The 14,632-nt window shown below is 30.4% G+C and overlaps 5 non-coding genes across 5 annotated transcripts; all 5 read right to left on the bottom strand.

The window, feature by feature from the left end:
- Nucleotides 1-719: 719 nt before the first annotated feature.
- TRNAQ-CUG (transfer RNA glutamine (anticodon CUG)) lies at nt 720-791 on the bottom strand. The gene has a single exon. It is a non-coding gene; the product is annotated as a tRNA-Gln (tRNA).
- Nucleotides 792-5,438: 4,647 nt separating this feature from the next.
- On the bottom strand, nt 5,439-5,510 carry TRNAQ-CUG (transfer RNA glutamine (anticodon CUG)). Its single transcript has one exon. It is a non-coding gene; the product is annotated as a tRNA-Gln (tRNA).
- Nucleotides 5,511-7,324: 1,814 nt separating this feature from the next.
- TRNAQ-CUG (transfer RNA glutamine (anticodon CUG)) lies at nt 7,325-7,396 on the bottom strand. Its single transcript has one exon. It is a non-coding gene; the product is annotated as a tRNA-Gln (tRNA).
- A 1,815-nt stretch (nt 7,397-9,211) lies between these two features.
- Nucleotides 9,212-9,283, bottom strand: TRNAQ-CUG (transfer RNA glutamine (anticodon CUG)). The gene has a single exon. It is a non-coding gene; the product is annotated as a tRNA-Gln (tRNA).
- Nucleotides 9,284-11,098: 1,815 nt separating this feature from the next.
- On the bottom strand, nt 11,099-11,170 carry TRNAQ-CUG (transfer RNA glutamine (anticodon CUG)). Its single transcript has one exon. It is a non-coding gene; the product is annotated as a tRNA-Gln (tRNA).
- Nucleotides 11,171-14,632: the final 3,462 nt, after the last annotated feature.

Below are 14,632 nucleotides of genomic sequence, written 5' to 3'. Positions count from 1 at the left end.
GGTTTCAGAGTCCAGAATTGTTAACAGTACACCATGAAAGCTCATTCATATGGTGGCATGTAAAAAAATTTCTCACAGTGTAAGATTCTTAGAGGTTACATTTTATTGGAATTATATTACAGATAAACCTGTCTCTCAGTGTGTATGATTCTTAATTTATGCAATTTATAGATATTTTCTTTCTCAGAGATATGAACTGCATAATACTTACAAAAAAACAATAGGACCTACCAAGATGTAAATACAAATCATGGATTCAGAGTCCAAAATGGTTACAAATACACCAGGAAACCTCATTCAAGAGGAAGCATTTAAAAAGTTTTTATTAGAATGTACTCTCAGAGAAATATGAACTGAACGGTACTTACAAAAAACCAATAGGACCTACCAAGATTTAAATACAGATCACTGGATTCAAAGTTCAGAGTGGTTACCAATACACCAAGAAACCTCATTCACGAGGGAGAGCTAAACATTTTTTTCTAAAATGTTAGATTCTTAGAAGACACATTTTATTGCAATTATTGTACATATATTTACATCAACGCTTATTTGGGTTATATAGTAAAATTCATATAATTACATACATTTCTATAACTACCTTTTTTAGCTTTTCGTACATATTTACAAAAATCAGTGATTTAAAAAAATTATTATATGTATGAAACAGAAGACTTTCTGTCAATCAGGAACTTAAACTAAAGGTACTAAAACACATAAGGTCCCACTGAGATTTGAACTCGGATAGCTGGATTCAGAGTCCAGAGTGCTAACCATTACACCACGGAACCTCTCTTCTAACACCACATATACAACTTTCTCTTAGAGTGTGAGATCTTATTTTCTACAAGTTACAGGAATAATAATCAGATAGATAAGTATTACATTGTATTTACAAAAAAAGCCATTAGGACCTACCAAATTTTGATACAGATTATAGGTTTCAGAGTCCATAATTGTTAACAGTACACAATGAAACCTCATTCATATGGTAGCATGTACATTTTTGGTCAGAGTATAAGATTCTTAGTGGATACATTTTATTGGAATTAAATGACAGATAAACCTGTCTCTCAGTGTGTAAGATTCTTAATTTATGCAATTTATAGATATTTTCTTTCTCAGAGATATTAACTGTATTGTGCTTACAACAAAACCAATAGAACCTACCAAGATGTAAATATAGATCATGGATTCAGAGTCCAAAATGTTTACCAATACACCATGAAACCTCATCCATTAGGGAGCATCTAAATATTTTTATAAGAATGTACTCTCAGAGAGATATGAACTGAATGGTACTTACAAAAAACCAATAGGACCTACCAAGATTTAAATACAGATCACTGTATTCAAAGATCAGAGTGGAGTGGTTACTAATACACCAAGAAACCACATTCATTAGGGAACATCTAAACATTTTTTTTCTAAAATGTTAGATTCTTAGAAGACACATTTTATTGAAGTTATTGTACATATATTAACATCAATGCTTATTTGGATTACACAGTAAAATTCATATAATTACAAACATTTCTATAACTACCTTTTTTTAGATTTTAGTACATATTTACAATAATCAGTGATTTAAAAAATGTATTATATGTATAAAAAAGAAAAGTTTTTGTCAATCAAGGACTTAAACTGAAGGAACTAAAATGCACCTGGTGCCACCGAGATTTGAACTCAATTTACTGGATTCAGAGTACAGAGTGCTAACCATAACACCATGGAATCTCCCTTCTAATAACACATATAAAACTTTCTCTCAGAGTGTAAGATCTTAATTTCTACAAGATAGAGAAATATTCATTCAGAGAGATATGTACTACATTGTATTTACAAATAAAACCATTAGGACCTACCAATTTGTATATACAGATTATTGGTTTCAGAGTCCAGAATTGTTAACAGTACACCATGAAAGCTCATTCATATGGTGGCATGTAAAAAAATTTCTCACAGTGTAAGATTCTTAGAGGTTACATTTTATTGGAATTATATTACAGATAAACCTGTCTCTCAGTGTGTATGATTCTTAATTTATGCAATTTATAGATATTTTCTTTCTCAGAGATATGAACTGCATAATACTTACAAAAAAACAATAGGACCTACCAAGATGTAAATACAAATCATGGATTCAGAGTCCAAAATGGTTACAAATACACCAGGAAACCTCATTCATGAGGAAGCATTTAAACAGTTTTTATTAGAATGTACTCTCAGAGAAATATGAACTGAACGGTACTTACAAAAAACCAATAGGACCTACCAAGATTTAAATACAGATCACTGGATTCAAAGTTCAGAGTGGTTACCAATACACCAAGAAACCTCATTCACGAGGGAGAGCTAAACATTTTTTTCTAAAATGTTAGATTTTTAGAAGACACATTTTATTGCAATTATTGTACATATATTTACATCAACGCTTATTTGGGTTATATAGTAAAATTCATATAATTACATACATTTCTATAACTACCTTTTTTAGCTTTTCGTACATATTTACAAAAATCAGTGATTTAAAAAAAATATTATATGTATGAAAAAGAAGACTTTCTGTCAATCAGGAACTTAAACTAAAGGTACTAAAACACATCAGCTCCCACCAAGATTTGAACTCAGATCGCTGGATTCAGAGTCCAGAGTGCTAACCATTACACCACGGAACCTCTCTTCTAACACCACATATACAACTTTCTCTTAGAGTGTGAGATCTTATTTTCTACAAGTTACAGGAATAATAATCAGATAGATAAGTATTACATTGTATTTACAAAAAAAGCCATTAGGACCTACCAAATTTTGATACAGATTATAGGTTTCAGAGTCCATAATTGTTAACAGTACACAATGAAACCTCATTCATATGGTAGCATGTACATTTTTGGTCAGAGTATAAGTTTCTTAGTGGATACATTTTATTGGAATTAAATGACAGATAAACCTGTCTCTCAGTGTGTAAGATTCTTAATTTATGCAATTTATAGATATTTTCTTTCTCAGAGATATTAACTGTATTGTGCTTACAACAAAACCAATAGAACCTACCAAGATGTAAATATAGATCATGGATTCAGAGTCCAAAATGTTTACCAATACACCATGAAACCTCATCCATTAGGGAGCATCTAAATATTTTTATAAGAATGTACTCTCAGAGAGATATGAACTGAATGGTACTTACAAAAAACCAATAGGACCTACCAAGATTTAAATACAGATCACTGTATTCAAAGATCAGAGTGGAGTGGTTACTAATACACCAAGAAACCACATTCATTAGGGAACATCTAAACATTTTTTTTCTAAAATGTTAGATTCTTAGAAGACACATTTTATTGAAGTTATTGTACATATATTAACATCAATGCTTATTTGGATTACACAGTAAAATTCATATAATTACAAACATTTCTATAACTACCTTTTTTTAGATTTTAGTACATATTTACAATAATCAGTGATTTAAAAAATGTATTATATGTATAAAAAAGAAAAGTTTTTGTCAATCAAGGACTTAAACTGAAGGTACTAAAATGCACCTGTTGCCACCGAGATTTGAACTCAATTTACTGGATTCAGAGTACAGAGTGCAAACCATAACACAATGGAATCTCCCTTCTAATAACACATATAAAACTTTCTCTCAGAGTGTAAGATCTTAATTTCTACAAGATACAGAAATATTCATTCAGAGTTATGTACTACATTGTATTTACAAATAAAACCATTAGGACCTACCAATTTGTATATACAGATTATTAGTTTCAGAGTCCAGAATTGTTAACAGTACACCATGAAAGCTCATTCATATGGTGGCATGTAAAAAAATTTCTCACAGTGTAAGATTCTTAGATGTTACATTTTATTGGAATTATATTACTGATAAACCTGTCTCTCAGTGTGTATGATTCTTAATTTATGCAATTTATAGATATTTTCTTTCTCAGAGATATGAACTGCATAATACTTACAAAAAAACAATAGGACCTACCAAGATGTGAATACAAATCATGGATTCAGAGTCCAAAATGGTTACAAATACACCAGGAAACATCATTCATGAGGAAGCATTTAAACAGTTTTTATTAGAATGTACTCTCAGAGAAATATAAACTGAACGGTACTTACAAAAAACCAATAGGACCTACCAAGATTTAAATACAGATCACTGGATTCAAAGATCAGAGTGGTTACCAATACACCAAGAAACCTCATTCACGAGGGAGAGCTAAACATTTTTTTTCTAAATTGTTAGATTCTTAGAAGACACATTTTATTGCAATTATTGTACATATATTTACATCAACGCTTATTTGGGTTATATAGTAAAATTCATATAATTATATACATTTCTATAACTAACTTTTTTAGCTTTTCGTACATATTTACAAAAATCAGTGATTTTAAAAAAATGATTATATGTATGAAAAAGAAGACTTTCTGTCAATCAGGAACTTAAACTAGAGGTACTAAAACACATCAGCTCCCACCAAGATTTGAACTCAGATCGCTGGATTCAGAGTCCAGAGTGCTAACCATTACACCACGGAACCTCTCTTCTAACACCACATATACAACTTTCTCTTAGAGTGTGAGATCTTATTTTCTACAAGTTACAGGAATAATAATCAGATAGATAAGTATTACATTGTATTTACAAAAAAAGCCATTAGGACCTACCAAATTTTGATACAGATTATAGGTTTCAGAGTCCATAATTGTTAACAGTACACAATGAAACCTCATTCATATGGTAGCATGTACATTTTTGGTCAGAGTATAAGATTCTTAGTGGATACATTTTATTGGAATTAAATGACAGATAAACCTGTCTCTCAGTGTGTAAGATTCTTAATTTATGCAATTTATAGATATTTTCTTTCTCAGAGATATTAACTGTATTGTGCTTACAACAAAACCAATAGAACCTACCAAGATGTAAATATAGATCATGGATTCAGAGTCCAAAATGTTTACCAATACACCATGAAACCTCATCCATTAGGGAGCATCTAAATATTGTTATAAGAATGTACTCTCAGAGAGATATGAACTGAATGGTACTTACAAAAAACCAATAGGACCTACCAAGATTTAAATACAGATCACTGTATTCAAAGATCAGAGTGGAGTGGTTACTAATACACCAAGAAACCACATTCATTAGGGAACATCTAAACATTTTTTTTCTAAAATGTTAGATTCTTAGAAGACACATTTTATTGAAGTTATTGTACATATATTAACATCAATGCTTATTTGGATTACACAGTAAAATTCATATAATTACAAACATTTCTATAACTACCCTTTTTAGCTTTTCGTACATATTTACAAAAATCAGTGATTTAAAAAAAATATTATATGTATGAAAAAGAAGACTTTCTGTCAATCAGGAACTTAAACTAAAGGTACTAAAACACATCAGCTCCCACCGAGATTTGAACTCGGTTCGCTGGATTCAGAGTCCAGAGTGCTAACCATTACACCACGGAACCTCTCTTCTAACACCACATATACAACTTTCTCTTAGAGTGTGAGATCTTATTTTCTACAAGTTACAGGAATAATAATCAGATAGATAAGTATTACATTGTATTTACAAAAAAAGCCATTAGGACCTACAAAATTTTGATACAGATTATAGGTTTCAGAGTCCATAATTGTTAACAGTACACAATGAAACCTCATTCATATGGTAGCATGTACATTTTTGGTCAGAGTATAAGATTCTTAGTGGAAACATTTTATTGGAATTAAATGACAGATAAACCTGTCACTCAGTGTGTAAGATTCTTAATTTATGCAATTTATAGATATTTTCTTTCTCAGAGATATTAACTGTATTGTGCTTACAACAAAACCAATAGAACCTACCAAGATGTAAATATAGATCATGGATTCAGAGTCCAAAATGTTTACCAATACACCATGAAACCTCATCCATTAGGGAGCATCTAAATATTTTTATAAGAATGTACTCTCAGAGAGATATGAACTGAATGGTACTTACAAAAAACCAATAGGACCTACCAAGATTTAAATACAGATCACTGTATTCAAAGATCAGAGTGGAGTGGTTACTAATACACCAAGAAACCACATTCATTAGGGAACATCTAAACATTTTTTTTCTAAAATGTTAGATTCTTAGAAGACACATTTTATTGAAGTTATTGTACATATATTAACATCAATGCTTATTTGGATTACACAGTAAAATTCATATAATTACAAACATTTCTATAACTACCTTTTTTTAGATTTTAGTACATATTTACAATAATCAGTGATTTAAAAATGTATTATATGTATAAAAAAGAAAAGTTTTTGTCAATCAAGGACTTAAACTGAAGGTACTAAAATGCACCTGGTGCCACCGAGATTTGAACTCAATTTACTGGATTCAGAGTACAGAGTGCTAACCATAACACCATGGAATCGCCCTTCTAATAACACATATAAAACTTTCTCTCAGAGTGTAAGATCTTAATTTCTACAAGATACAGAAATATTCATTCAGAGAGATATGTACTACATTGTATTTACAAATAAAACCATTAGGACCTACCAATTTGTATATACAGATTATTGGTTTCAGAGTCCAGAATTGTTAACAGTACACCATGAAAGCTCATTCATATGGTGGCATGTAAAAAATTTTCTCACAGTGTAAGATTCTTAGAGGTTTCATTTTATTGGAATTATATTACAGATAAACCTGTCTCTCAGTGTGTATGATTCTTAATTTATGCAATTTATAGATATTTTCTTTCTCAGAGATATGAACTGCATAATACTTACAAAAAAACAATAGGACCTACCAAGATGTAAATACAAATCATGGATTCAGAGTCCAAAATGGTTACAAATACACCAGGAAACCTCATTCATGAGGAAGCATTTAAAAAGTTTTTATTAGAATGTACTCTCAGAGAAATATGAACTGAACGGTACTTACAAAAAACCAATAGGACCTACCAAGATTTAAATACAGATCACTGGATTCAAAGTTCAGAGTGGTTACCAATACACCAAGAAACCTCATTCACGAGGGAGAGCTAAACATTTTTTTCTAAAATGTTAGATTCTTAGAAGACACATTTTATTGCAATTATTGTACATATATTTACATCAACGCTTATTTGGGTTATATAGTAAAATTCATATAATTACATACATTTCTATAACTACCTTTTTTAGCTTTTCGTACATATTTACAAAAATCAGTGATTTAAAAAAATTATTATATGTATGAAAAAGAAGACTTTCTGTCAATCAGGAACTTAAACTAAAGGTACTAAAACACATCAGGTCCCACCGAGATTTGAACTCGGATAGCTGGATTCAGAGTCCAGAGTGCTAACCATTACACCACGGAACCTCTCTTCTAACACCACATATACAACTTTCTCTTAGAGTGTGAGATCTTATTTTCTACAAGTTACAGGAATAATAATCAGATAGATAAGTATTACATTGTATTTACAAAAAAAGCTATTAGGACCTACCAAATTTTGATACAGATTATAGGTTTCAGAGTCCATAATTGTTAACAGTACACAATGAAACCTCATTCATATGGTAGCATGTACATTTTTGGTCAGAGTATAAGATTCTTAGTGGATACATTTTATTGGAATTAAATGACAGATAAACCTGTCACTCAGTGTGTAAGATTCTTAATTTATGCAATTTATAGATATTTTCTTTCTCAGAGATATTAACTGTATTGTGCTTACAACAAAACCAATAGAACCTACCAAGATGTAAATATAGATCATGGATTCAGAGTCCAAAATGTTTACCAATACACCATGAAACCTCATCCATTAGGGAGCATCTAAATATTTTTATAAGAATGTACTCTCAGAGAGATATGAACTGAATGGTACTTACAAAAAACCAATAGGACCTACCAAGATTTAAATACAGATCACTGTATTCAAAGATGAGAGTGGAGTGGTTACTAATACACCAAGAAACCACATTCATTAGGGAACATCTAAACATTTTTTTTCTAAAATGTTAGATTCTTAGAAGACACATTTTATTGAAGTTATTGTACATATATTAACATCAATGCTTATTTGGATTACACAGTAAAATTCATATAATTACAAACATTTCTATAACTACGTTTTTTTAGATTTTAGTACATATTTACAATAATCAGTGATTTAAAAAATGTATTATATGTATACAAAAGAAAAGTTTTTGTCAATCAAGGACTTAAACTGAAGGAACTAAAATGCACCTGGTGCCACCGAGATTTGAACTCAATTTACTGGATTCAGAGTACAGAGTGCTAACCATAACACCATGGAATCTCCCTTCTAATAACACATATAAAACTTTCTCTCAGAGTGTAAGATCTTAATTTCTACAAGATACAGAAATATTCATTCAGAGAGATATGTACTACATTGTATTTACAAATAAAACCATTAGGACCTACCAATTTGTATATACAGATTATTGGTTTCAGAGTCCAGAATTGTTAACAGTACACCATGAAAGCTCATTCATATGGTGGCATGTAAAAAATTTTCTCACAGTGTAAGATTCTTAGAGGTTACATTTTATTGGAATTATATTACAGATAAACCTGTCTCTCAGTGTGTATGATTCTTAATTTATGCAATTTATAGATATTTTCTTTCTCAGAGATATGAACTGCATAATACTTACAAAAAAACAATAGGACCTACCAAGATGTAAATACAAATCATGGATTCAGAGTCCAAAATGGTTACAAATACACCAGGAAACCTCATTCATGAGGAAGCATTTAAACAGTTTTTATTAGAATGTACTCTCAGAGAAATATGAACTGAACGGTACTTACAAAAAACCAATAGGACCTACCAAGATTTAAATACAGATCACTGGATTCAAAGTTCAGAGTGGTTACCAATACACCAAGAAAGCTCATTCACGAGGGAGAGCTAAACATTTTTTTCTAAAATGTTAGATTCTTAGAAGACACATTTTATTGCAATTATTGTACATATATTTACATCAACGCTTATTTGGGTTATATAGTAAAATTCATATAATTACATACATTTCTATAACTACCTTTTTTAGCTTTTCGTACATATTTACAAAAATCAGTGATTTAAAAAAAATATTATATGTATGAAAAAGAAGACTTTCTGTCAATCAGGAACTTAAACTAAAGGTACTAAAACACATCAGCTCCCACCGAGATTTGAACTCGGATCGCTGGATTCAGAGTCCAGAGTGCTAACCATTACACCACAGAACCTCTCTTCTAACACCACATATACAACTTTCTCTTAGAGTGTGAGATCTTATTTTCTACAAGTTACAGGAATAATAATCAGATAGATAAGTATTACATTGTATTTACAAAAAAAGCCATTAGGACCTACCAAATTTTGATACAGATTATAGGTTTCAGAGTCCATAATTGTTAACAGTACACAATGAAACCTCATTCATATGGTAGCATGTACATTTTTGGTCAGAGTATAAGATTCTTAGTGGATACATTTTATTGGAATTAAATGACAGATAAACCTGTCTCTCAGTGTGTAAGATTCTTAATTTATGCAATTTATAGATATTTTCTTTCTCAGAGATATTAACTGTATTGTGCTTACAACAAAACCAATAGAACCTACCAAGATGTAAATATAGATCATGGATTCAGAGTCCAAAATGTTTACCAATACACCATGAAACCTCATCCATTAGGGAGCATCTAAATATTTTTATAAGAATGTACTCTCAGAGAGATATGAACTGAATGGTACTTACAAAAAACCAATAGGACCTACCAAGATTTAAATACAGATCACTGTATTCAAAGATCAGAGTGGAGTGGTTACTAATACACCAAGAAACCACATTCATTAGGGAACATCTAAACATTTTTTTTCTAAAATGTTAGATTCTTAGAAGACACATTTTACTGAAGTTATTGTACATATATTAACATCAATGCTTATTTGGATTACACAGTAAAATTCATATAATTACAAACATTTCTATAACTACCTTTTTTTAGATTTTAGTACATATTTACAATAATCAGTGATTTAAAAAATGTATTATATGTATAAAAAATAAAAGTTTTAGTCAATCAAGGACTTAAACTGAAGGTACTAAAATGCACCTGGTGCCACTGAGATTTGAACTCAATTTACTGGATTCAGAGTACAGAGTGCTAACCATAACACCATGGAATCTCCCTTCTAATAACACATATAAAACTTTCTCTCAGAGTGTTAGATCTTAATTTCTACAAGATACAGAAATATTCATTCAGAGAGATATGTACTACATTGTATTTACAAATAAAACCATTAGGACCTACCAATTTGTATATACAGATTATTGGTTTCAGAGTCCAGAATTGTTAACAGTACACCATGAAAGCTCATTCATATGGTGGCATGTAAAAAAAATTCTCACAGTGTAAGATTCTTAGAGGTTACATTTTATTGGAATTATATTACAGATAAACCTGTCTCTCAGTGTGTATGATTCTTAATTTATGCAATTTATAGATATTTTCTTTCTCAGAGATATGAACTGCATAATACTTACAAAAAAACAATAGGACCTACCAAGATGTAAATACAAATCATGGATTCAGAGTCCAAAATGGTTACAAATACACCAGGAAACCTCATTCAAGAGGAAGCATTTAAAAAGTTTTTATTAGAATGTACTCTCAGAGAAATATGAACTGAACGGTACTTACAAAAAACCAATAGGACCTACCAAGATTTAAATACAGATCACTGGATTCAAAGTTCAGAGTGGTTACCAATACACCAAGAAACCTCATTCACGAGGGAGAGCTAAACATTTTTTTCTAAAATGTTAGATTCTTAGAAGACACATTTTATTGCAATTATTGTACATATATTTACATCAACGCTTATTTGGGTTATATAGTAAAATTCATATAATTACATACATTTCTATAACTACCTTTTTTAGCTTTTCGTACATATTTACAAAAATCAGTGATTTAAAAAAATTATTATATGTATGAAACAGAAGACTTTCTGTCAATCAGGAACTTAAACTAAAGGTACTAAAACACATAAGGTCCCACTGAGATTTGAACTCGGATAGCTGGATTCAGAGTCCAGAGTGCTAACCATTACACCACGGAACCTCTCTTCTAACACCACATATACAACTTTCTCTTAGAGTGTGAGATCTTATTTTCTACAAGTTACAGGAATAATAATCAGATAGATAAGTATTACATTGTATTTACAAAAAAAGCCATTAGGACCTACCAAATTTTGATACAGATTATAGGTTTCAGAGTCCATAATTGTTAACAGTACACAATGAAACCTCATTCATATGGTAGCATGTACATTTTTGGTCAGAGTATAAGATTCTTAGTGGATACATTTTATTGGAATTAAATGACAGATAAACCTGTCTCTCAGTGTGTAAGATTCTTAATTTATGCAATTTATAGATATTTTCTTTCTCAGAGATATTAACTGTATTGTGCTTACAACAAAACCAATAGAACCTACCAAGATGTAAATATAGATCATGGATTCAGAGTCCAAAATGTTTACCAATACACCATGAAACCTCATCCATTAGGGAGCATCTAAATATTTTTATAAGAATGTACTCTCAGAGAGATATGAACTGAATGGTACTTACAAAAAACCAATAGGACCTACCAAGATTTAAATACAGATCACTGTATTCAAAGATCAGAGTGGAGTGGTTACTAATACACCAAGAAACCACATTCATTAGGGAACATCTAAACATTTTTTTTCTAAAATGTTAGATTCTTAGAAGACACATTTTATTGAAGTTATTGTACATATATTAACATCAATGCTTATTTGGATTACACAGTAAAATTCATATAATTACAAACATTTCTATAACTACCTTTTTTTAGATTTTAGTACATATTTACAATAATCAGTGATTTAAAAAATGTATTATATGTATAAAAAAGAAAAGTTTTTGTCAATCAAGGACTTAAACTGAAGGAACTAAAATGCACCTGGTGCCACCGAGATTTGAACTCAATTTACTGGATTCAGAGTACAGAGTGCTAACCATAACACCATGGAATCTCCCTTCTAATAACACATATAAAACTTTCTCTCAGAGTGTAAGATCTTAATTTCTACAAGATAGAGAAATATTCATTCAGAGAGATATGTACTACATTGTATTTACAAATAAAACCATTAGGACCTACCAATTTGTATATACAGATTATTGGTTTCAGAGTCCAGAATTGTTAACAGTACACCATGAAAGCTCATTCATATGGTGGCATGTAAAAAAATTTCTCACAGTGTAAGATTCTTAGAGGTTACATTTTATTGGAATTATATTACAGATAAACCTGTCTCTCAGTGTGTATGATTCTTAATTTATGCAATTTATAGATATTTTCTTTCTCAGAGATATGAACTGCATAATACTTACAAAAAAACAATAGGACCTACCAAGATGTAAATACAAATCATGGATTCAGAGTCCAAAATGGTTACAAATACACCAGGAAACCTCATTCATGAGGAAGCATTTAAACAGTTTTTATTAGAATGTACTCTCAGAGAAATATGAACTGAACGGTACTTACAAAAAACCAATAGGACCTACCAAGATTTAAATACAGATCACTGGATTCAAAGTTCAGAGTGGTTACCAATACACCAAGAAACCTCATTCACGAGGGAGAGCTAAACATTTTTTTCTAAAATGTTAGATTTTTAGAAGACACATTTTATTGCAATTATTGTACATATATTTACATCAACGCTTATTTGGGTTATATAGTAAAATTCATATAATTACATACATTTCTATAACTACCTTTTTTAGCTTTTCGTACATATTTACAAAAATCAGTGATTTAAAAAAAATATTATATGTATGAAAAAGAAGACTTTCTGTCAATCAGGAACTTAAACTAAAGGTACTAAAACACATCAGCTCCCACCAAGATTTGAACTCAGATCGCTGGATTCAGAGTCCAGAGTGCTAACCATTACACCACGGAACCTCTCTTCTAACACCACATATACAACTTTCTCTTAGAGTGTGAGATCTTATTTTCTACAAGTTACAGGAATAATAATCAGATAGATAAGTATTACATTGTATTTACAAAAAAAGCCATTAGGACCTACCAAATTTTGATACAGATTATAGGTTTCAGAGTCCATAATTGTTAACAGTACACAATGAAACCTCATTCATATGGTAGCATGTACATTTTTGGTCAGAGTATAAGTTTCTTAGTGGATACATTTTATTGGAATTAAATGACAGATAAACCTGTCTCTCAGTGTGTAAGATTCTTAATTTATGCAATTTATAGATATTTTCTTTCTCAGAGATATTAACTGTATTGTGCTTACAACAAAACCAATAGAACCTACCAAGATGTAAATATAGATCATGGATTCAGAGTCCAAAATGTTTACCAATACACCATGAAACCTCATCCATTAGGGAGCATCTAAATATTTTTATAAGAATGTACTCTCAGAGAGATATGAACTGAATGGTACTTACAAAAAACCAATAGGACCTACCAAGATTTAAATACAGATCACTGTATTCAAAGATCAGAGTGGAGTGGTTACTAATACACCAAGAAACCACATTCATTAGGGAACATCTAAACATTTTTTTTCTAAAATGTTAGATTCTTAGAAGACACATTTTATTGAAGTTATTGTACATATATTAACATCAATGCTTATTTGGATTACACAGTAAAATTCATATAATTACAAACATTTCTATAACTACCTTTTTTTAGATTTTAGTACATATTTACAATAATCAGTGATTTAAAAAATGTATTATATGTATAAAAAAGAAAAGTTTTTGTCAATCAAGGACTTAAACTGAAGGTACTAAAATGCACCTGGTGCCACCGAGATTTGAACTCAATTTACTGGATTCAGAGTACAGAGTGCTAACCATAACACCATGGAATCTCCCTTCTAATAACACATATAAAACTTTCTCTCAGAGTGTAAGATCTTAATTTCTACAAGATACAGAAATATTCATTCAGAGAGATATGTAATACATTGTATTTACAAATAAAACCATTAGGACCTACCAATTTGTATATACAGATTATTGGTTTCAGAGTCCAGAATTGTTAACAGTACACCATGAAAGCTCATTCATATGGTGGCATGTAAAAAAATTTCTCACAGTGTAAGATTCTTAGAGGTTACATTTTATTGGAATTATATTACAGATAAACCTGTCTCTCAGTGTGTATGATTCTTAATTTATGCAATTTATAGATATTTTCTTTCTCAGAGATATGAACTGCATAATACTTACAAAAAAACAATAGGACCTACCAAGATGTAAATACAAATCATGGATTCAGAGTCCAAAATGGTTACAAATACACCAGGAAACCTCATTCATGAGGAAGCATTTAAACAGTTTTTATTAGAATGTACTCTCAGAGAAATATGAACTGAACGGTACTTACAAAAAACCAATAGGACCTACCAAGATTTAAATACAGATCACTGGATTCAAAGTTCAGAGTGGTTACCAATACACCAAGAAACCTCATTCACGAGGGAGAGCTAAACATTTT

This window comes from Pseudophryne corroboree, chromosome 11, assembly GCF_028390025.1.
Source record: "Pseudophryne corroboree isolate aPseCor3 chromosome 11, aPseCor3.hap2, whole genome shotgun sequence".
NCBI lineage: Eukaryota > Metazoa > Chordata > Amphibia > Anura > Myobatrachidae > Pseudophryne > Pseudophryne corroboree.
Note: the sequence above shows the minus strand (reverse complement) of the source record. Positions and strands in the feature narration are given on the sequence as shown.